The sequence below is a fragment of the Rhinoderma darwinii genome, chromosome 7, assembly GCF_050947455.1.
Source record: "Rhinoderma darwinii isolate aRhiDar2 chromosome 7, aRhiDar2.hap1, whole genome shotgun sequence".
Taxonomy (NCBI): domain Eukaryota; kingdom Metazoa; phylum Chordata; class Amphibia; order Anura; family Rhinodermatidae; genus Rhinoderma; species Rhinoderma darwinii.
In genome coordinates this window covers 51,828,087-51,853,870 of record NC_134693.1, presented here as the reverse complement: position 1 = coordinate 51,853,870, position 25,784 = coordinate 51,828,087, and the positions used below count along the sequence as shown (strand labels likewise).

Sequence of the window (25,784 nt, the reverse complement as noted above, 5' to 3'; positions counted from 1 at the left end):
CTGTGTTGTATGGCAGCCATGTGGTTTTCTATTAGTGAATCATAGTTACTGATATTCTATTTTCAATATCACATGTATGGGCTTTATTTGATATTACTGGTGACTGACTGATAATCTGCAACTTTGGTGGTACTTGCCAGCCTACCCATTGCTGTATTGTTTTATCTCTTTGTCTCCTTTTACATTTATACTATGCTATTTTTTTCTACATTTATACTTATTTCTGTTATATATAGGGAACACCTCATAATAATATAGCATATCACTAGGATATCCTGCAACATTATGGTCAGTGGGTGTTACATTTCTGGAATCCCCACTGAATCTGAGCATGAAGGGACTAACATCTGTACAGGAATTACAACACAGCTTCATTCCAGTGAATTGGGCTGTGTTGTAGTTCCCTGCACAATGAACATGACAGCAAAACAGGTAACCAGCGCTGCGGCGCCTTGATTCTGAGGGTCGTGGGGGACCCAGCAGTGGGTAAATTTAAATATTTATGTAGAAAACCTTCCCTCTCTCTTGACCCAACTTCCTCCTCCTATGTGAAAATGCCAGATCCTTTTGACATTGTATTGAAGAAGAAGAAGAGTGTACGTTTATGTATAAGTCGGTAAAAGGCCAAACACCATATTATTTAATGTATGTACGCCAGTAAAGTGGCGATAATACATTGATAATTCTGCCTCAATGTGCCAAATGGGAAGCTAAGTTCTGATGCATTCACAAATATAGCTCGTCTCCTCTTATCTGTATGTAATAAAACAAGAAAGTCCATTGCACTATTCCTCTCTTAGGCTACATTCACACGAGCGTGACAGATTTACGCATGTAAAAACGTGCATAAATCTGTACGTATGCGTTGCATTTTGCATCAGTGTGCTTTGCGAGTTGCATGTATTTTTCACGCACTTGTAAGCACTTATTTTTTTTGCGTGATGTGTGTTCGTGGTTTTCACGCACCCATTGACTTCAATGGGCGAATAGGTGCGTGAAAACGCACCAATATAGGACATGCAGTGAGTTTCACGCAACGGAGACTCACTGCGTGAAAACTCACGCATGTGTCAAATCAATGGGTCCGTGTGCTGTGCGTTGTTTCAACGCACAGTGCACGGACAATATTTACGCCTGTCTGAATGAGCCCTTAGATGCTGGGTGCAAGTCTGATTGCTTTTAATCTGTATGTACATGAACTAATAAAATGCGACATAACTAAAGCATGATGGGTAAATGAAAGTGAAATGTAGGATTATGTATTTATGTGAGGTACTTTTAGTATAGTAATGCCACCGCACCCCTGATCCTTGGCACAATGCTGCTAAACAATTAATATATGACACAATATAATTGTGCTATGGAATTAACGCCTGGTGAATTTAAGGGCCTTTTACACCTGCCGATATTCGGCCGGTGCAGCGAGCGCCGATCAACGAGACATCGTTGATCGGCGCTCGTTTGCTCCTGTCACAAGGAGCTAAGGATGGGGACGAGCGGTCGTTATTCCAATCGCTCGTCCCCATATGTTATTATCATGTCGGCAGCGCGTCTCCCTTTTTACACCGTGAGATGTGCTGCCGACAACGATAATTTTTCTCTTTTTTAAAACGATACGATCAGCAGATGATCATTTGCTGATTGCTGCCCTGTTTACAGATGGCAATTATCGGCAACGAGTGTTCTATGATTGCTTGTCTGCCCGATAATCGCCCAGTGTAAAGGGGCCTGTCTTCGAGGGCAGTATCACTATACAAAGCTGCTTTGTTGATTAGAAACGGATAGAAGTGAAGCAATAAGCTAATTATCATCAAATGGCAGTACAATCATTTCAAATTGAGACATTTTTCCACCTCAGCAGGGAACAATGATTGAAATGCACTGCCTCCACACATAGATATATAAAAAGAGATAAATGGCATATGTTTCTCTTTTCTCTCCTATACTACCCTAAGGATAATGTATTCTGGAAGTGATTATAGCGAGATGATCAGCTAATTAGGAGCCTTCGTTATGGATTTCTATGGCAGTTTATAAAGTGTTATCTCAGAGTGATTTAATAAAGAATGCAGCTCAACACGATGGGAAGAGTGAGATATAAACATTGCAAAAGGAACATGGAGATGGTATATATTTATGGCCTTTGACAAGAATTTCCTTTTGCACTGCCTCAGATGTAAATCAGTGCTTGGTGCTAAAATAATTCAGTCTGAATGGGATGAAGTGTTATAAAGTAAATTCATGAAAAAAATATATCTATATAATGACTTTCCCTAGCCTTTCCCATTACATTTGAAAATACATATGAGAATTGAGAATTCTGTATATATATATATATACACTACCGTTCAAAAGTTTAGGGTCACTTAGAAATTTCCTTATTTTTGCAAGAAAAGCACAGTATTTTTCAATGAGGATAACATTCAATTAATCAGAAATACACTCTATACATTAATAATGTGCTAAATGACTATTCTGGCTGCAAACATCTGGTTTTTAATGCAATATCTACATAGGTGTATAGAGGCCCATTTCCAGCAACCATCACTCCAGTGTTCTAATGGTAAATTGTGTTTGCTAACTGTGTTAGAAGGCTAATGGATGATTAGAAAACACTTGAAAACCCTTGTGCAATTATGTTAACACCGCTGTAAACAGTTTTGCTGTTTAGAGGAGCTATAAAACTGACCTTCCTTTGAGCTAGTTGAGAATCTGGAGCATTACATTTGTGGGTTCGATTAAACTCTCAAAATGGCTAGAAAAAGAGAGCTTTCATGTGAAACTCGACAGTCTATTCTTGTTCTTAGAAATGAAGGCTATTCAACGCGAGAAATTGCCAAGAAACTGAAGATTTCCTACAACGGTGTGTACTACTCCCTTCAGAAGACAGCACAAACAGGCTCTAACCAGAGTAGAAAGAGAAGTGGGAGGCCCCGCTGCACAACTGAGCAACAAGACAAGTACATTAGAGTCTCTAGTTTGAGAAATAGACGCCTCACAGGTCCTCAACTGGCAGCTTCATTAAATAGTACCCGCAAAACGCCAGTGTCAACGTCTACAGTGAAGAGGCGACTCCGGGATGCTGGCCTTCAGGGCAGAGTGGCAAAGAAAAAGCCATATCTGAGACTGGCTAATAAAAGGAAAAGATTAATATGGGCAAAAGCACACAGACATTGGACAGAGGAAGATTGGAAAAAAGTGTTATGGACAGACTAATCGAAGTTTGAGCTGTTTGGATCACACAGAAGAACATTTGTGAGACGCAGAACAACTGAAAAGATGCTGGAAGAGTGCCTGACGCATCTGTCAAGCATGGTGGAGGTAATGTGATGGTCTGGGGTTGCTTTGGTAAAGTGGGAGATTTGTACAAGGTGAAAGGAATTTTGAATAAGGAAGGCTATCACTCCATTTTACAACGCCATGCCATACCCTGTGGACAGCGCTTGATTGGAGTCAATTTCATCCTACAACAGGACAATGACCCAAAGCACACCTCCAAATTATGCAAGAACTATTTAGGGAAGAAGCAGGCAGCTGGTATTCTATCTGTAATGGAGTGGCCAGCGCAGTCACCAGATCTCAACCCCATAGAGCTGTTGTGGGAGCAGCTTGACCGTATGGTACGCAAGAAGTGCCCATCAAGCCAATCCAACTTGTGGGAGGGGCTTCTGGAAGCATGGGGTGAAATTTCTCCCGATTACCTCAGCAAATTAACAGCTGGAATGCCAAAGGTCTGCAATGCTGTAATTGCTGCAAATGGAGCATTCCAAGACGAAAGCAAAGTTTGAAGGAGAAAATTATTATTTGAAATAAAAATCATTATTTCTAACCTTGTCAATATCTCGACTATATTTTCTAGTCATTTTGCAACTCATTTGATAAATATAAGTGTGAGTTTTCATGGAAAACACAAAATTGTCTGGGTGACCCAAAACTTTTGAACGGTAGTGTATATATATACAGTATATATAAATCTATTGGATAAAGTCTATCTATCTATCTATCTATCTATCTATCTATCTATCTATCTATCTATCTATCTATCTATCTATCTATCTATCTATCTATCTATCTATCTATCTACTGTATATATGTGTGTGTGTGTGTGTGTGTGTGTGTGTGTGTGTGTGTGTGTGCGTGCGTGCGTGCGTGCGTGCGTGTGTGTGTGTGTTAATTGCTCACAGGGTTGCCGAAGTCAAGGTACAAAAATAAAGCTGCAGAGGGTGTTAGACGATCCTTCCCACGTAAACTTATTTATCAAGGACCCTCATCACTTTTACTTACACCTGCAACAATTTTGCAGTAGTCATTAAAAATAAGGCATAGACGTGGCAATAATCAATAGTTGTGCTATATTCCTCAATAGACTTCAACCATGTTGTGAAAGTAATGCAGAACATGTGAAATCCGTTTGTGGCTGGGAATAGACTAGAGCATCACAGTTTTGTTAAAAGGAAAAATTTAAAGCCGTACATGACTTAAGATGTGACCTTCAAGATGGGCGGAGCCTAAGACACAAGACATTCTTTGCCCGCAGAGTCCTGGGAATGCTACACAATAACCAATAATGCTGCATTTGAGGCTCTCACATGGGTTACATAGTTACATAGTTACATAGTTACATAGTTTGTACTGTTGAAAAAAGACACATGTCCATCAAGTTCAACCAAGGGATGGGAAAGGGGAAGTAAAAAATGTCTACACATAGGAGCTAATATTTTTTTGTTCTAGGAAATTATCTAAGCCTTTTGTAAAGCCATCTACTGTCCCTGCTGTGACCAGCTCCTGCGGTAGACTATTCCATAGATTCACAGTTCTCACAGTAAAGAAGGCTTGACGCCTCTGCAGGTTGAACCTTTCTTTTTCCAGACGGAGGGAGTGCCCCCTTGTTTTTTGAGGGGGTTTTACATGGAACAGGATTTCACCATGTGCCATTCGTATATTTATATAAGTTAATCATGTCCCCCCTTAGTCGTCTTTTCTCAAAGCTAAATAGGTTTAATTCTTTCAATCTTTCCTCATAACTTAGGTTCTCCCTGCCTCTTATTAGCTTCGTTGCTTTTCTTTGTATTTTTTACAACTCCAGGGCGTCCTTTCTATGAACTTGAGCCCAGACCTGAACTGCATATTCTAGATGAGGCCTCACTAATGCTTTGTAAAGTGGTAACATTACATCCCTGGGTTGCCACTCAAATTAAATATGTTCATTTTTTTACGAAGAGTATAGATTGCAAACATGTGTTATGCTTCTACACAAGGTTTCCATTATTTTCCCAATAATCATAATAACTTTTTTTATTATACATTAAGGCTTCGTTCACATCTGCGTTGTGACTCTGTTCATGGGTTCCGGCGGACCTTTCCGTCAGGGGATCCCATGTACGGAATACAAACTGAAACAAACAGAAACCATAGGTTTCCACTTGCATCCCCAAATGATTTTATTTCAATGGTGACGGATCCGATGCAAATGGTTTCGTTTGTCACTGTTGTGTAAAGGTATAATCATTTTGACTGACTCAATACCCTAGTCGACCGCGCTATTTATTCCGTCAAAACGACAAAACCCTTAAACAACGGTGACAAACGGAAGCCATTTTTACCGGATTTATTTAATTTTGTCTTATTTATTTTATTTTTGTCTTATTTATCATTTTCATCACCTCTTTTTCTAGTTGTTACACTATAATATTGATAATTTGGCATGCTCTTGACCACTGAGGTGCTGAATTATACGAAATATACCAATTACTGATATATATTTTATACTCATACCTATGCTGGCTACATGTTTCTGGGCTCGACAGGAGAATTTGTAAAATGACACCCTGTTATTGCTTGCTCTGCACATAATACAAGTTATATTGAGAGCTTTCTGCTCTATTTTAGCTGCTTCCCCCTGCATTTGAACCAGAAAGCAGATAGCATTACCTGTAAGGGAGAAGAGAGCTCTCAGTATTACCTGTATTATGTGCAGAGTGCTTGCAGGGGACAGGAAGAGTAGGGAGTCTGGGAAGTATAACTTCAGCCGATAGCTGCAGAGCAGGAAGTATGTGTGGTGAAGCTTCAGCCAATAGCTACAGAACAATGATTAATGTCACAGATGGGGCCATCCTTTGACGACTTCTGCTTTGAAGCCCATTAAACATCAGCCGTTTTGTTATTTACTGTGGTGTTTATTACCTATAGTCTACAGAGAACATGGTAACTTGCATTTGGGGCACTACAGTGAATTAAATAACGTCCTTTACGGGGCTGTAACCTGTCTCCAGAGCCAGACTAGGCCTTCAAAGAACAGCAACACACTTTACCCAAAGTCACTGAGTGAGTAAAGGGCCAACTCTGATATTGTACTATCTTAGTTGCATACCAAATTAAGGGTAATTCAAGACCATTGGGTGCTTTATTATTGGCATCTCACATGGCAGGTATGATAGGGGCTAGGTGACATGGTGTAGGGGCAATAGCAATATAGAATTTAAAACTCTAATGTAAATCTGTCTAATGAAGTATTGCTATTGTCCCTCAATAGCCTTTTTGACTGGAGGATTAAAGTGGCATATATTCCAATAAACAGATTTTTCAGTATATCATTAGATATATAAGAAAGGCTTAAATGAATCTCCAATTAGCATTATTCCAGGAATCCCTTAGACAGAGTTCACATGTCACGGATATTCCGCAGATTTTCGGTGTAGATCAGCATTGAAAATCTGTGACAATAACAGCACAATGCATGTGGATAGGATTTCGAAAACCGTATCCACATGTAGCGAAAAAATTTAGTGCAGATTTTCACAGCGAATTTCACCCATTGCAATGCAAAATTTGCGGCAAAATACGCTATGTCTGAACTCACCCTTAGGCCTTATTCACACGACCGTAGCCATGTGCATGGCCGTGATTTTCAGGTCTGCCGACAGCGGACTGTCAGCCTCGAGCCGCCCGCAAATCCCGGGCCATGCACATGGCCGCGGCCATTATTTTTAATGAGCCTGGACCGCAGAACACGGCCGTAATAAGACTTGCCCGTTCTTTTCTGCGGTCCAGGCTCCCGGGCCATGCACAGACCGTGAAAACCACGGTCGTGTGCATGGCCCGATAGGAATGAATGGGGCCGCAATTCTCCCGTGGATTTTTGGGGGAATTGCGGCCGCAAAAGCACATTCGTGTGCATGGGGCCTTAGGCTAGAATCACACGCGTGTTTCTGTTTTGCGTCCGCAAAAAAACTGACATGTTTTTCACGCATTGCAGTTCAGTGTGCCATTAGTGTTTGTTCCGTGTTGCATCAGTTGTTGATATCAAAGTTGGTGCACATTTCTTTATTTTTATTTCTTTGCATTTCAAGGAACTGATGCGTCAATCACAGACAGCACACGTATGTGCGACCGTGTGCTGTCCGTGATTTTCACTCACCCATTGACTTCAATGGGTGCGCGATATGCAAAAAACGCACAAGAGTAGGACATGCAGTGAGTTTCACGTAATGGAAACACGCTATGTGAAAAACACTGCATGTCTGAATGGCCCCTGAATTGCATAGGTCCGTGTGACGGCCGTTGTTTTAACGGCCGTCACATGGACGTATTCAATGTTCGTGTGAATAAGGCCTAACACTGGGAATTCCAACAATCACAACTATACATTGGTTTTACCCACATAGAGAATGTCGATCGGCATTATATTACACACATGAACCCTGTTCAAACAGGAGTAACTTCAGTGCAACAACTTGTGCTCAATATAAATAGTGTATACACAAGTAAATCAAGCAAAATGCAGGAGAGAGAGAACAATATGGCACTCACCAAGCCTTCTTGCATATATATTTGCATCAATTCATCATGATGCTAGGACTACAGTGTTGCTCCTTTTCTTTACTTTGACATTATAGCCGTCTTGCATCACAAGTGACGCTTCCTCCATGTGAACGCGATAGAATGACGAGAATCATAAATTGAAAGCTCAGCCTTCACACAACACACTCATTTACACATTTCGGTTTGCACATATTCACACCATAGAGAATGACTGAGTTCTGCACATAAAGTACCTAATTAATCTCCTTTTATAATACGTGAGTCAAACACATTCATCTACCCCTGAGTAAACGTACCACTGTGAATTCTCTTGCTATTATGATATTATATATATTCCTAGAATTAATTACATAATTACACCATCTTACCATGTGCTGAAAACATAATCCGCAACATTTGGTATTATCTGTATATTCTGCACAGTGATTTTCAAAGATATAATACTCCAGTGCACTGTAGATATTTTCCCATAGGGCTGTTAATGGGTAAGAAACATATTCAGCCATGTGGAGTTCATAAATAAAAGAAATCTTCAAGAGGTTCCCTATATCTAACATCTTAATTTCCTTTAACAGTAAATTACTGAAATCTCTACCATTGTTATTAATACTTTTGGTACTTTGGTTTTAGTTGATGAATTTCTAAAGAACTGATTGTGGTATTCTCATCAATAACACCAGATAGATTCATCCTCTGTGCCAATGAATGCTGTGTGCATATTTGTGTTGCCCTTTAATATATAGTTACCTTAAAGGGTAGTTCCCGCAGTGTTTTTTGGCGTTGATTTTTACATGGAAACTGCATCAGAATCAGCGCCAAGAGATGCCCCAAATGCCCCCCCATTGAGTTCAATGGGAGTAAGAGGTGTTTTTTTCCCGGTCGGTTTTTGGCTTTGAGTGAATTCCGCCTCTAACTATCCATTGAAAAAACATGGGTGTTAAATAAAACCTGCAGCGCTCATTTGGAGTGTTTTTTTTTGCTGCGGTTTTTGCATGCGGTTTTTGCAGTATATTCATATGGCTAAAACAAAAATGAGGCAAAAAACGCCACATAAAATACAGGAAAAAAAAATCTTCAAACAACTCCGGCATTTCAAAATCTGCCTCCAAATTCCTGAATGAATTTTGAGGCAGATTTTTTTCTGCCTGACAAAAAAACCTTGTGTGATCTACCCCTTATTTTCTTCAGTCTTTTTTCTTGACTTCTTTTTAAATTTGCTTTATTAGGACAGACCTAGGATCAGTAACTACCAATTACCTGTGTCTTGTCTACAGTGATGTTGTATTTTATACATGACAATCATTGGCCACATCGATGACGTTCCATCCATTCTGGCATCACTGTTGCTGTCTGTGATCATGGCTGCCGCGATCATATGTCGAATGTGGATTTGAAAGGTATGTGCGATATGTGGCTCAAACTGGAGTTTTCTAAAAGTTCTTTCAATATTTCTACTTCATACAGTAAAACCTCTGAGATAACCACCTAAAATTGGATTCGAAAATTTTTTTTCATAGAAAAACTGTGGTCTTCTCAAAGGGCAGGTGTTTTTAGAGGTTTCTCAATTCTCTGTTCTTTTCTCTTTACTAGCTTTTATATGATCATGTTTAGGAAGTATTATATGAATCTATTAGTTTAAAGCATAAGCACTTCATATGCCTACATTTTAGAACAATTTTGTAAAAATTACCTATAACATAAAACCTACAATTTTACTTAATTTCGTAGTTTTAAATAAAACTATATGAAAAGATTTAAGATTATCTAATAAACGTATTGATTTTACAGCAAAATATTAATCTTTAATTAAATCTTCTATTTAAAATCATAGCGCCTGACTCACACGTCCAAAATTGTGCCCATCCATCACTTTTCATCACTGTGTAATATTAACAGTCCTGCATACAATAGGGATAATATGCAATTAGATTAATTTTCCTAATAAAAAATGAAAAACTGCTCTGTGATACTCATAATATTCTCAATTTCCTTGTGGAATATTCAATGCTGCCATATGTAATGAGGAGTCGCACCAGCCCTGCACAGTATGGTGACATCTGCCATCCAATATAAAAGAAATTAAAAATGCATAACCTACAGCATACAGAGAAGATTTACTCATCTTTGATCCTAAAAATGTATTATCAGAAGCTTAACAAGGATTATATGTGGAAAACATGGACTAATGTTGCAGTAATTATCTCTTTGCAAGATAAACCTGTTCAATGCCAGAGAGACCTGTTAAAGATGCCATTTACATTCACTCATAATCAATTTAGTATATGTAGGTCTTTAGTAAGTAATAATAGTAATTATTTTGTAATATTACATATAGACCAGAGCTTTTCAGTCTTTTTCTATTGAGGTCTTACCAGCCAGAACACGATGATGCCTGGGCCCTCATCATTGGTCCTTGTCTATGCCAACATTTTTAATAAATACCTTAATTTCTCTTAAAATTTGTCTCCTGAACCCGATTAAACATTAAAATAAGAACAAAATGTGTCAATTATGTTGCTAAATCATAGATTAATGCAACCAAAGAAAGGCCTGAGCAGAATACAGTATAATTCTTGACTGGAGGGATTTTAAACTTCGTCCCTTTTTATCCAACCCCTACCTATCCAAAAACTACAGACACAAATTTGTGGTTGAAAAGGCCACACCAACTTTATTTCTTTTACCACCTGTTGTACCAAATTATAAATAATACCCAAACGATGCAAAAATTGCACATAACCATGACATTGTATAAAATAAGTACAATAAATAACTTTTTAACAGGAAAAGTTCTTGGAGGCTTTTTCCTTTTTCCAACCATCAAAATCGCAACCTTCTTTTTAGTGCCAGCATATGACCTATACCCTTAGCCGCTAACGCCTGACCCAAGGGCACCCAAATTCAAGCATGGCACTGCTTAACCTCCTGAGGCCCCAAACCACCACCAGGAGCCCCAACTTGTAGCTGTACCATTAACAGCTGTTAACCTCCATCCTTCAACTGATCGTATTTATTACCTTCAAATAATTATCCTCCAAAGACCCTTTACCTGCACCAAAACACTGCAATCTCCAATCCGCATGATACCTGAAACAAAGAAAAACACAGCAGAAAATGTTGCAAGAAAATCAATATAAGAGAGGTTGGGTGGGACTCACGATTCTGGCACCTAACAAAGGGTGAATAGAACCCCCCTCACACACCCTCTTATAAGCCCTTGTAGTGACCTCCCTTTCACCCCCTTTGTGTGTCCCCCTCTCTCACTATGCAACATATCTCTCCTCCTCCCTGGCTTTTACTTGACCTCCTGACAGTACCAAATTCTACAACATATAATTGTAATTATTAGTGTTTCCGGCCCCTTCTCACTTGCACCAAACCTCTCCCAAATATCTGTAGTTTAAACCACCGTCAAGCCGCCTTACTACGCTACACCTGTGGCCTGCTACGTGGCTCCCATTCTGTCAAAACTGCCTTCCAAGATGCGCTTTACCAACAAATAGGTGGCACCTCAGCAGTGGGCCCCACTCACACTTTGAGAAGCACTGCATATAGACAACACTATGCATGAAAAATAATGCATGTAGTCAGTGAATCTAATTGGTCAGGCCAAGAAAAACAGTAAAGTAGTTGAGACATCACGCTGTGACCTAATAAGGTACGGAAATCAAGCACCAAAATGAGTGTCTAATGTATATTGTGGATAAGCACATTTTATGGTCTGTATTAGGGCCACTATTGCCAGGCTCCCCTAAATTCAACAGAACTTAGGTCACTAGAGAGCCCTAATATTGCAAAAATGGGAAACCGGCCTTGGAGGACAGGTTATTGTCCACTGGATACAATAAAAAGTTGCTACTATTCACTGATGGTGACAACTTGAAACACAAAAAGTATTTTAGAAAATGTAATAACTTTAAAGGAGTACTGCAGCACGGCTACTCAGGGGTGTATATAGCATTTGTGCAACGTGTGCAGCCGCACAGGGGCTTGGTAGGTAGGGGGCCTGCTGTCACCTTAAAAGCAGCTTTGTACTGTCTATTGAATAGCATGCAAGGGACTTAGCCACTGGCGTAGCTATAGGGGTCGCAGCGGTCGCAATTGCGACCGGGCCCCGAAGCCAGGGGGGCCCACAGCCCCCCGCACCACATCAATAAAAAGTTACTATAGTAACTCGGGCCACGGGCCCCTGTTACTATAGTAACAGACTGTGTCAAAAGAACCTAAGAATATATCCAATAACCTCAAAAAGGCAATCAAAACCCTTCAAGATAATAAGGATATTGTTATCAAAATGTCTGATAAAGGTGGGAGTATCACCATCATGAATAAGGACGATTATAAAACCCAAATTAAAGAACTATTGGCAGATCTTGGTACCTATGAAGTTTTGAAGGACAATCCTACATCAAAATTCCAAAAAGAAATCAAACATCTATTAGATACAGGACTCCAAACTGGTTCACTAACATTAAAACAATTTGAGTATATGTATGTTAATCATCCAATCACACCTATCATGCACGCACTCCCCAAAACTCACAAAAATGTTTTCCCTCCACCAATGAGACCTATTGTGTCAGGCATAGGCTCCCTCTTGGAAAAAACATCCGAGTGGCTTGATTCCCTGTTACAGCCTATATCACAACATACACCAGGTTATCTTAAAGACACAGCGGACGTACTTCGTGCCTTTCACAAGGAAACATGGTCTGAAAATTACACATGGTTAACATGCGACGTGACATCACTATACACCAGCATCCCACATCACATTGCCTACATATCAGTTAAACATCACTTGAATATGCATAGTGACTATAGCGACCAGCTTCAGATCTTCATCTTACAAGTATTATCTTTTTTGATGACCCACAACTATTTTCACTTTGACGGCACTTTCTATTTGCAGTTAAGGGGAGTCTCCATGGGTGCCAAATTCTCCCCTTCACTAGCCAACCTTGTGATGGCGTGGTGGGAGGAAACCACTATTTTTTCCATGCTAAATCCATTCGGAGACAGCATTCACTGGTATGGCAGATACATAGATGATCTCCTCTTCATTTGGAAGGGGACTGTATCTGCCATACCGGATTTTGTTGAGTATTTAAATTCCAATTCTTCCAATTTAAGGTTTACATTTTCTCACAATAGTAATACCATAACTTTCCTAGATCTAGAACTAACAGGCATCAATCATGCACCAATACAATCCAAAACTTTTAGGAAACCCACAGCGGGTAATACAATCTTACATGCTCACAGTAATCACGCAAAATCAACCATCACTTCCATTCCAGTGGGAGAATTTCATAGAGCAAAACGCAATTGCAGTTCTGACACCCAATTCAAATTGGAACAGCAACAAATCACCAGTAGATTACATAGAAGAGGATACCCACAGTGGTCACTTGAGAGAGCAACCAACATTACCTCCAAAAAAACTAGAGAAGTTCTTCTATCACACAAACAAGCATATTCCATTCCAGAACCAAACAAACCGACCCTGGTCCTGGGCCAAAGTAACCAATTCAACGACATTAAGAAGATAGTTACTAAACGTCTCCCTATGTTAATGGAGGATGAGATACTGGCAGACATTCTAAGGGAGGGTTACAGAGTGGTGGCACGCAAAGCCCCCTCCCTCAGCAGTTCTCTATCCCCTTCATTTTTCAGTTCCAACTCACCCAGGTCCACGTGGCTTGAACAAAAAGGGTTTTATAAATGTGGTCAAAAAATTTGCAAAGTTTGTCAGTATGCATTTCCGACCAAAGTTTTCAGGAACTCCACAAACTCTAACATTTTCACCATCAAAAATTATATAAATTGTAATTCGGAATCAGTCATCTACATGGTAGAATGCACACAATGCAATCTTAAATACATTGGATGTACCAATCGAAAACTTAAAATTAGAATACTCGAACATTTAGGCTATATCCGCAACCCAAATATACTAAATATATCGAATGCAGCGAAGCATTTTGTGGAACATCATAACAGATCAATTAACAACTTTATATGTTATGGTATTGAAAAAATTCACACACCTAAAAGAGGAGGGGACATTAAATACAAGACACATACTAGAGAGGCCTTCTGGATATATAGGTTACAAACGCGAACACCTAATGGTCTTAATCTAAGGAGAGATTTGATGTTTCATTATTGACCAATCTAAAAACACTTATTCTCCTACCCAAATTATAGCAAGTTTACATCTTTTTCTCCTTCAAAACAAAAGATATTAGTCGTTGCAAATTTTTGCTACAAATACATACTGACGAAATAATTATCCACTAATCAATAATTAAACAAGTAGTAACGAACGGGAACTTCACTATAAACTTCAGAGCTTATATTTAAACCTTTATTTTATATTTTTAATAAAGTATAAATATTCTCCAATATTAAGCTTCCTTCATACAAAATCAACAACCAGTATAGTACATTTCCCTTCGTCCAATACAACAAAATATAAAAAAATTATTTATATTTACATTGCGAGATTGGTCCCCGAAAGCCATCCCCGGGTTTTTCTTGGAGGGATTCCGTCACGGACTTGTTGATTCAGGGGAACATGACATATTTCCGATTGGCCTAGACGCGGGTTACATACGTGTAATGTCATTTTAGCTTCTCCCTTTGTAGAGTGACAATGACCTGGGATATTCTGACAATCTTCCTCCCCATTAATGCAACAAAATTAAATTGGACCTATTACATAGTGGTTCCATCACGGACTAATTAACATCGATATACATAACAATCTACAGAGAATATCAACACGAGACTCCATTTATGTACGTAGTATTTTAACATCATTGGCGATAATACACGTTCTCATTTCTAAGATATTTACTCACACCGTAAATACACACATCACTTAGATTAAATGCCCAATTCTTTTAGGGCTATTGACAAAAATATCTCGACAAATTAGTTTTAGTCATAGCAGAGTCTTGTATTTCTCCGGACAAAGAGACAGCCGATATAATTATAATAAATAATCAGCACAGTATATCTTTCTTTGCTCAATATAACACCAAATTAATCTATACTTACATTGCGAGAGTTGTCTTAGAGAGCCGTCCCTGGGGTTTTTTCTTTGAGGGACATGGTCTTTGGTCCTGTTGATTCAGGGGACTAAGACATACTTCTGGGTGGCCTGATGCCGGTTACACACACGCGATGTCATTTTAGCTTCTTTTCGTGAAACGTGACAATGTTTTGAGGTATCTGACAGCCCTCCTCCCTATTAATCTTAACATAATAAATGGACCTATGACGTAGTGGTTTTTACTACACACCTAATAATCTATAGATAAGATTAATTTGAGACTCCATTTATGTATGCAAAATGTCAATCTTTTTGGGGATAATCCGTGTTCCCATTCCCAAGCTATTTATTCATATCGGTAATAAATACATTATTTAGTCCAAATGTCCCATTTTTTTAGGACCAATGATAAAAACATCTCGACTTTTTAGAATAATCCAAATAAAATCATTAGATTTACGTTTCAAGCACACTAGCTAGTTTGAGTCAAAGCGGAGCATTGCATTCCTCCGGTCAAAGAGATAGCCGTTATAATTACGAAACATAACGAATCTCTCTACATACAATAACATGCCCAACCAAATTTATTTAATATTTACTCCTTGTGACATAACGAATCATATTACACAGATTTCTTACACACTAATTAATTCCAATTACGTTTTTTAATAATCAATCTGATTAACATCTTTCAGTCTTCAAATAAGTCTCCTTCAATTTTGATTAATATCTTTTAACCATTTTACTCTTTATTCTCATACCAACATATTCTCAGTCAGTTTGTTTTTTATACATAAAAAATAAAAAAATCTCTCGTAGGAAAACCCCGCAAGTAAAGCACACTATATCGTTTCATAAAAACCAGTATATATAGTCATACCTTACAAACAGCTAATCCTTCATAAATTCTTGTTGTAATTGTGGAATAATTTGGAAAACACCCGACAAGTAATTTATCGTTTTTTTCATGTTTAGCTTTATTCCATTCCTTCCTGTCAGGAAGTGATTTGCGTTCCAAGGTATACCAGGGAGTTCCCTACTTTGACCCGCAATTAACCATTGCTAAAAATAGACTGGCTATAAAGTCCTAGACTGACTAAGCGATTTTGTAAAAGCCATGACTAAGGACGCTGCAAGCGTCAGAAACGCGTAGGCACCGCTTACACTGCCATAAATCCCCATTCTATCTGAGAATATTTTCCTACCATGCTATTGTTTTTAATTTTTTGATAATTCTACAATAAAACTTGGAAATAGTTTCCTTTTAAAAAAGACTTCAGAGAACTCAGCGCTGGATCCATTTTCTTTATCTTCCTTCTAGACTGTACTTACCTTCCTGGTTTCCGGATCGCAGCGGAGGTCCTGACGTCAAGCGCTGTGCGCAGCACATAACGTCACAGCGCTATGCGCCGCGCACAACATCGAGAGGACAGAATTTCCGCCGCGGCTGAAGAGGAAGGTAAGATTAGTAGCCCTGACTGGCGGGTCTGACTCCCGGGACCCCCCAATCAGCTGTTTTGAAGGGGCCGCAGCACTCGTACGAGAGCTGCTTCCCCTTCATTCCGGTCACTCTGTGAACCGGTGTCGGCGATTCACAGTGTGAGCGAGTAGTGAAATGAAGGGGAAGCAGCTCTCGGGAGACGGACCCCGACACATCAGCTATTGATGGCCTATCCTGAGGATAGGCCATCAATGTTTAGGGACTGCACAACCCCTTTAAGCCTACGATGTAGCAGGCTTAGAGGGCTCATGAGACAGGATCACTGATTGTGTGATCCTGCCTGCTGGGCCCTGTATCTAAGCCAATCACATGGTAGGCTTAGATACATGGCCCATGTGTGATCCTGTCTGATGGGCCCTGTATATAAGCCTACCACACTGTAGGTCTAGATACAGGGCCCCGGCACATAGTAATCTTATACTGTATAAGATTACTGTCTGCTGGACCCTGTATCTAAGCCTACCTTGTGGTAGGCTTAGATACAGGGTCCCACAGACAGTATCACACATGGGCCCTGTATCTAAGCCTAACACATGTGTTACTAATCGTTTTTTTTTGTGTGTTTTCTTACAGGTTCGGTCGTTGGACTACGTCGGATTCCAGGACTACTTCGATGACGGCTTTTTTTTAATTATCAATAAAATGGTTAATGAGGGTTGTGGTTTTTTTTTAAATTTCAATAAAGTATTTTTTCTATGTCTTTGTGTTTTTTTTTAAACTATATTACTACCGCCTTAGTAATGGCTGCCGGCTGATTGACAGCATCCATTGCTAAGGCGGGGCATAGTATTAGCCGGTGCAGAGGCTAACACTAACCCCCTTTATTACCCCGGTACCCACCGCCACCAGGGGTGCTGGGAAGAGTCGGGTACCATCCAGTACTTGACCATCTGTAGTGATGGTCGGCCACTGGGTTGGCCGCAGGCTGGTATTATTAGGAGGGGAAAGGCCAAAAACAGTGGCCCTTCCCACCCTGGTAATGCTAGGCTGCTGCTGCTTTATTGTATCTGGCTGGTTATGAAAAATGGGGGGGACCCCACGTCATTTAAAAAAAAAAAAAAAAAAATTAATTGGAAAGAACGATGTCGGGTCCCCCCCCCAATTTTCATAACCAGCCAGATACAACACAGCAGCAGCAGGCAGCATTACCAGGGTGGTAGGTGCTTTTGGCCTTCCCCAGCCTAATACTACAGCCTGCGGCCACCCCGGTGCCTGCCCGTCACTACAGATGGACGGGTACTGGTTCGTACCCGGCTCTTCCCAGTACCCCTGGTGGCGGTGGGTACCAGGGTAATAATGGGGGTTAGTGTTGGCCTTTGCACTGGCTAACATTAAGCCCCGCCTTAGTAATGGAGGTTGTCAATCAGCCGGCGGCCATTACTAAGACGGTGATAATAAAGTTTAAAAAGATATTGAAATAAAAAAACACAACCCTCATTAACCATTTTATTGAGAATAAAAAAACGCCGTCATTGAAGTCCTCGTATCCGAAGTCCAACAACCGAACCTGTAAAAAAACACAATCACACAAAAAGAATCAGTAACACATAAAGAAGCAAAATTATTATTCTTACCTTTCCTGGGTCCAGCGCTGGAGCCGCAATGTCAGCGAGCTGAGTCCTGTATCTAATCCAATCATGTGTGATACTGTCTGCTGGGCCCTATATCTAATCCAATCATGTGTGATACTGTCTGCTGAGCCACTATATCTAATCCTATCATGTGTGATACTGTCTGCTGAGCTGTGTATCTAATCCTATCATGTGTGATGCTGTCTACTGAGCCACTGTATCTAATCCTATCATGTGTGATACTGTCTGCTGAGCCACTGTATCTAATCCTATCATGTGTGATACTGTCTGCTGAGCCACTGTATCTAATCCTATCATGTGTGATACTGTCTGCTGAGCCACTGTATCTAATCCTATCATGTGTGATACTGTCTGCTGGGCCACTGCATCTAATCCTATCATGTGTGATACTGTCTGCTCAGCCACTGTATCTAATCATATCATGTGTGATACTGTCTGCTGAGCCAATGTATCTAATCCTATCCATAGTTTATAGGGTCGTAGTGCTATAGATATGCTATGCTGTCTCCTATACACACATTTTTTTTTGGGCAGACACATATGTATTAGGGCTATTTCCCCTGACATTTTAAGCCCTTAGTGACATTTTAAGCCCTGGCTGCTAGTCTGCATTGTTGGGTCACTTAGGAGACCCAGCAATGCAGCTGAAAGCTGCGGACCGTCGGCCATGAGAAGTTTGCGGGGGGGGGCCCAATAAGAATTTTTGCATCGGGGCCCATGAGCCTTTAGCTACGCCCCTGGACTTAGCTATTGGCAATGGTTCAAAATTATTGATGAATTGTTAGAGAGACATGACGGTGGGCTGTTCTTTAGTTAGCTAATGGAGAACAAGGGCTCAATAAACTCTTGTGTCCGGGTGTCGCACCTTTACCGATCATATACTGATAACTTATCCTGTGGATGGGTCATTAGTATAAAAAACAGCCTTTTGCCTGGAGAACCCCTTTAATTATACAGTAAATAGGCTTCATAGGGGAAGCAAGGTTGATTTGACTATTAGGATCGGTGCACACAGCTGTAATACAGATGTATATTTTGGAGAGGATCCCCTCTGTAAGCCAGAAAGCAAGCTTTAGGAAAATCTTTACTATTCTTGCAGGAGGGCATCTGACCCTTGACACTAAATATACGGCTCCTCCATAGAATTGTAGTGTGGCCATGTGCACAGAACCTTACATCCAAATCAAGCGTGATCACCTCTTGACACTATATAGGATCATCTCAACAATCTAATAAATACACCAATAAATATGCTGTAAGGCAAGGGTAGGCAACCTATTTGTATGTCGTGCCGAAAAAAAAAAAAAATCAAAGATGAATTACTCAGTGTGTCATGTAAACATGAAAGTCATGTAAGAGAAACTGTTATCATGTATGTATAAACCAATTAATCAGTTATTAAACTTACATTTCAGTGCGAGCCTTGTCCCTGACATTCTTTGCAAAGATGAATCGCCTGTGGTGCATTCGAGGCTACTTAACACCAGCTGGGTGAAGGGGTGCACAAAGGAGAGACCATGCTTACTGAACACCAGCTGGGGGGCTGCACACAGGAGAGACAACAGGTACCGAACTCCAGCATGGGAGGCTGCACATCTGAGAGACCCAGGCTACTAAAGACCAAATTTGGGTGGTGCACATAGGAGAGACTGCCGCTACTCAACACCAGCTTAAGGGGGTGTACATAGGAGAGATGAAGACTACTGAACACCAGCTTGCACATAGGAGAGAGCTGCCAACTTTTTCTTTTACAGAGCAATACTGAACTCTGTCCTTGCAGCGAGATCCCCAGGAAAGAGAGAGAGACGCTTCATTATGTGCTTGGGGATGCTGAACACCAGGAGAGAGAGCAGTGCTTCATTGTGTGCTTGCCAAGTGTTCAGCATCAACAAACACAATGAAGCACTGCTCTCTCTCCTGGGGATCAGCACCGCCAAGCGCATAATGAAACGCCGCTCTCTCACTGTGTTCAGTGCTACCAAGCACACAACGGCACTAGATACCGGGAGAGGGAAATGTGCCAACAAACCATGCCATACGTGCCAGCTGTGGCACCGGGGCCACAGGTTGCCTACCCCTGCTTTAAGGCAAAAGTAACATGTGGTGCACATCATTTGTGCTTCCTCAATGGAAACTGTCATATAGACATGTTAATAGTTGTAATCAGAGAAGTGAAATCAGAGCTACTGTAATCCCCACCAACCAATAGTACAAATGGGCAGTGGTGCATTACTGAGCGCCCTTTACCTTCATCTACTGTTAGCTCTCTGAGACCCCTTCATATCAGCAATTGTTGGAGGTTGACAGGCAGGATGCCATCAATCAGTGGCGTAACTACCACTATAGCAGCTGTAGCGGCTGCTATGAGGCCCACGGCATGAGGGGGCCCGTGTCACTCGGCCAGGCACATTCCGTTTTAGAGCCCCCTCATGCCTGATAGAATCACTAACACCAGACAACCGGGGGGCCTGGATGCACTGTGCTAGCCACTGCCACCTTTAAACTCTATGTCGGAGAGAGGACTGGGATACTCAGAGTCTGAGCAGGGACCAGGATGACACACAAGGTCCTGTTGAGTGTCAGGACGTTCATAGGGAAAGGAGCTAATGGAGCAGGAGGTAGCAGTGCTTAGGCCGGAAGAGGATGGAGGGCGGAGCTAAAGGAAACGACGCAGGACAGCCACAGACGGCCGGAGGACAGTCTCATAGGACGGCCGGAGGACAGTCACAGGACGGGCGGAGGATAGTCTCACAGGATGGACGGAGGACAGTCACAGGACAGACGGAGGACAGGTAGAGCGAGTTAAAGGGTGGAGGGGAAGTTTTTCTTAACAGTGTCTGTTAACACCTATACTGAAGCCTGCCTGGCCCTACCCTCAGCCATGTTATATAATATATTCCCTCCAGGATTCAAACTTTACACACATTACATTAAAGGGGTCCTCTGGGCATTTTATATTGATGGCCCATCCTTAGGATAGGCCATTAATATCAGATTAGTGGGGGTCCGTGATAGATGGGACCACAGCGTTCGTAGCCATGAACTTTTCCCAGTTAATAAACACAACACCGTACACTTACGGAGTGACTGTGCCTAGGAATGCATTCAAGTGAACTGGACTGAGCTGCAATCCCAGGCACAACTGTTGCCGATGTGTACTGCGTTGTGCCTGGTAAATACTGAAGAGGCCAAGGCGGCGAACTGCCCCTTCAAAACAGCTGATCAGCGGGTGTGCCGCGAGTTGGACCCCCACATATCTAATATTGATGACCTATCCTACGGATGGGCCATCAATAAAAAATGTCCAGAGGACCCCTTTAAACCCCTAACGACATGCCACGTACATTATGTAGCAGCCATCAAGGGGAAGTATAGAATGGGCTGAGCGTATTCCATACTCAGCAGGTGTCATCTGTATAATACAGCAAAGTGACGTTCGCAGTGGTCGCAATTGCGACCGGGCCCTGAAGCCAGGGGGCCGGTGGCCCAACGCGCCACGTCTATTAAAAATTACTATAGTAACTTGGGCCTATGTAATAAAATACACTGACCCCAGTTACTATAATAACAATATACTTACCCTCCTCATTCCCAAGCGCAACTTAGGTCCTAACGTCTTCTCACATCTTGACGTCACGACGCTGTGCACCGAGCACAACTTCTCGGCACTGAATGGCGTCAGGACCTCCGTTGCGCTCAGAGCCGAAGAGGAGGATAAGTACAACATTACTGTCTGCTGGGGCCCTGCATCTAAGGCTAGCGTGTGTTAGGCTTAGATACAGTGTACAAGAGACAGTATCTCACATGGGCCGTTTATCTAAGCCTACCACATGTGTTACTAAAGTTTTTTTTTGTTGTTGTTTTTTACAGGATCGGTTGTTGGACTACTTTGGATTCGAGGACTATTTCAGTGACGTTTTTTTTTATTCTAAATAAAATGGTTAATGAGGGTTGTGTGTTTTATTTTATTACAATAAAATATTTTTTCTATGTCTTTGTATCTTTTTAAAACTTTATTACTACCGTACCACCTTAGTAATGGCTGCCGGCTGATTGACATCGTCCAATACTAAGGCGGGGCTTAATGTTAGCCGGTGCAGAGGCTAACACTAACCCCCATTATTACCCTGGTACCCACCGCCACCAGGGGAGCGGGGAAGACCCGTACCTGCGATCCAGTACCTGACCATCTGTAGTGATGGCCGGGAACTGGGGCAGCGATAGGCTGGTATTATTAGGCTCGGAAAGCTCAAAAACTGTGACACTTCCCACCCTGGTAATGCTAGGCTGCTGCTGCTGTGTTGTATCTGGCTAGTTATAAAAAAATTTAGGTTATTTTCAGCATATGGTAGTCAGCTAAAACCCTTTTCTGGAATGTGTTCACACAATGGACGCACCACGAAGGTTGTAAGAAGGAAGTGTAAAAAATGGCATTATTTATTTTGCCACTTTGTGTTAAAACTATGAAACCAGTGCCTGTAAAATATACTTATGAAGCTGATAGGACTAGAAGACCAATAAAATAGTCTGGCTAGCTTTAATAGGGTAGAACAAAAGATATACAGTAAACAAAGTCAGGACTACATACCATATATGTTTATAAGGCTGCTAAAATTCAGCTTTGTAACACACGACATGCTTAGCAGAAAGAGTTAACAAGCTTCCTTGTTCCAATTAATTATGGAATTTATTTAGAAACAAGTCACGATTTATAATTCACACATTTTTCTGCTCACTAAAGATTTTATCTCTAAAGTAATTATGCTTTGCAATACAATTTGTGCCCTAACCGATCAGCAGGGTCATATTGGCAGATTAGTGGGCGTCAGATTCATTTCACAAAACCCTTGGACTACTACCCTCGACACGGACTGGAGGACATGTGCTAGTTACTGGTGATCAATGTAGAATTTTAATAGACAGAAATTAATCTTCGTTACTTTCCGCATTTATTTCCTTTATACATATAAGTCATGTCAAATTGATCAACTTAAAATTCTTCTTATTTGGTCTTTTTAAATATTTTCACAGTCGAAACTTTTGATGTCACTTCTGTCAGATTTATGAACTCCAGGCAGGTTGTTCACCTTGAAAAGTACATTGCTAATCATTTGTATGACACTGTCAAAGACAAGAGAACATCAGTTACCAAAAATATGGCACGTGATGACAGAGTAAAACAACATGACCCACCAGTCAGAACTTTTTTGACTGCTGCAGTAACATACAACCTAGCTTGGCCAGGTACCTAAAATACTCTTAGCTTTATGTGATCTCACACTACATATGTCTTCAGAAGTCTCTTCAAAATGATGGTCATAACAATAAGTAAAACCTCCCTTGATCTTGTAGATGCTTGATACAATACCTTTTTTTTTATAGTTTATCATATTGGTCTTCAGATTTTTGATTATTGGAAAACTAATATATGATCGGAAACATTAGTGCAAGAAATAGTATGAGCTTTGGCCAACTTACTATCTATGGATCAGGGGTCATTCCAGAGGTGAAGAACCCACTGATCACACCTTTATGGAATGTCTAATGTTTAGTCGAAACCCCCTTTTAAAGTGCAAAGTGAATATTCCACACTACGTCTAGAATGAATGCGAATATACTAATCCTCAATGAATTCGAATATCATCAAAAAGTTAATTTATTTCAGTATTTCAATTCAAAAAGTGATCTATAGATTCATTACACACAGAGGGATCTATTTCCAGCATTTTTTTTTCTTTTAATGTTGATGATTATGGCTAAAAGTTAATGAAAACCCAAAATTTAGTCTCTCAGAAAATTATGTCCACATAGGGGCACTAGTATACTCCATGGTCTTGCTCTACACTGTGACTCCAGAAGATAATGAAGTTTCCGAAACCCTGTTTAATACTTTGCCATTATCCTTTACACTGCTACCCACCTCAAACTCAATAAAGCACTCGTTGACCTCTCTTGTGTCTTTATAAATGGCTATCATGGGTATTACTGTCTTTGCCACCTTTACCTCCAACCACCTCTGCTTGTAGCAAAGGCACTTCATCTATTATCCTCCACAAAGTTGTTGTTGCTGGAAACTTTTGTTATTTTTTGTCATTGACTAGGAGTAGAAATAAGACAAATCCATGAAAATATGCTTGCTTGCCGATTGGTGAATTTCTCATGCCAGAACTGTATTTGCCCCACTTAGGATAATAAAGGCCTATAGACAGATTATTTTTTTTTACGGCCGTTTTTGGAGCTGTTTTTCAATGGAGTCAATGAAAAACGCCTCCAAAAACATCCCTAGAAGTGTTTTGCACTTCTTTTGACGAGCCATCATTTTATGCACCGTATATATACAGCGACACGTAAAATAAAGGCTCGTGGGAACAGAACATCGTAATTCCCATTGAAAGCAATGGGCAGATGTTTGTAGGTGTATTAGGGGCATTTTTTCAGGCGTAATTCGAGGCGTAAAACGCCTAAATTACGTCTGAAACCACTGCGTGTGAACATACGCTTAGGCTGGGTTCACACAACCTATTTTCAAGCGTAAACGAGGCGTATTATGCTTCGATTTACGCCTGAAAATACAGCTCCAATACGTCGGGAAACATCTGCCCATTCATTTGAATGGGTCTTACGACGTACTGTGCCGACGACCTGTCATTTTACGCGTCGCTGTCAAAAGACGGCGCGTAAAATGACTGCCTCATGAATGAAGTGCAGAACACTTCCTTGGATGTAATTTGAGCCGTTTTTCATTGAATCCAATGAAGAACAGCTCCAAATTACGGCCGTCAAAGACGCCTCGCAAAATGCGAGTACGAGCAATTACGTCTGAAATGACGGAGCTGTTTTCTCCTGAAAACAGCTCCGTAATTTCAGCCGTAATGGTCGTTATCGTGTGCACATACCCTAATAGTCATATTCTGATATTACAATGTACAGATTTTGTAGACATAACTTATATACACATAAATGAAAACAATATTTGTATAAACATCACATTCTGATGTCAGAAACTGACGATCATACAGAGATAAGTGGTGCCTAGGAGCTGCTCATCTCTTCTTGCATAAGCAGCCTGTCACAGATCGCTTTTGCAACTAGTCCCTTCTCTTGTGCCAACCACTGATTGGCTGATATGTAGCGCTTCGTCAGCAGATGCAGTGTGTACATTACTGTCCTGAGCTCCAACTGCTACAAAACAAAATATTACACACCTCAGCTTCTGCAGACCCTCTTTTTGAAAGTTGTTTCATCAATTAATTAATGGTGAAAAGGATTTTCTTACTTAGTCTTCAAAAAGAGGTTCTGCAACAGTTACATGAACTGTATGGGTATGTGCACACGATGAGAGGCTTTTACGTCTGAAAAGACAGACTGTTTTCAGGAGAAAACAGCTGTGTAGTTTCAGACGTAAAAGCTCCTCCTCGTAATATGCGAGGCGTCTTTGACGTTTGTAATCTTGAGCTGCTCTTCATTGACTTCAATGAAGAATGGCTCAAATTACGTTGCAAAGAAGTGTCCTGCACTTCTTTGCCGAGGCAGTCAATTTACGCGTCGTCATTTGACAGCTGTCAAACGACGACGCATAAATGACAGGTCGTCTGCACAGTACGTCGGCAAACCCATTCAAATGAATGGGCAGATGTTTGCCGACGTATTGTAGCCCTATTTTCAGACGTAAAACGAGGCATAATACGCCTTGTTTACGTCTGAAAATAGGTCGTGTGAACCCAGCCTAAGAATGCATTAATATAGGAAAGGGTTCTTTACAGTTAGAGAAGTAAAACTATGGAATGCCCTACCCCTAGAGGTAGTAATG

The 25,784-nt window shown here is 40.8% G+C and overlaps 1 long non-coding RNA gene across 3 annotated transcripts in view; it reads left to right on the top strand.

The window, feature by feature from the left end:
- The window catches only part of LOC142657184 (uncharacterized), a 119,053-nt gene extending 97,089 nt beyond the window's left edge, over nt 1-21,964 (top strand). For 2 of the 3 annotated variants that reach the window (XR_012849836.1, XR_012849834.1), the window contains 4 exons: nt 9,096-9,218; nt 16,203-16,340; nt 19,390-19,539; nt 21,845-21,964. This is a non-coding gene — a long non-coding RNA (uncharacterized LOC142657184). The remainder of the gene's footprint in view (nt 1-9,095; nt 9,219-16,202; nt 16,341-19,389; nt 19,540-21,844) is intronic. The other variant, XR_012849835.1, reaches the window with a different exon arrangement.
- The last annotated feature ends 3,820 nt before the right edge of the window (nt 21,965-25,784 follow it).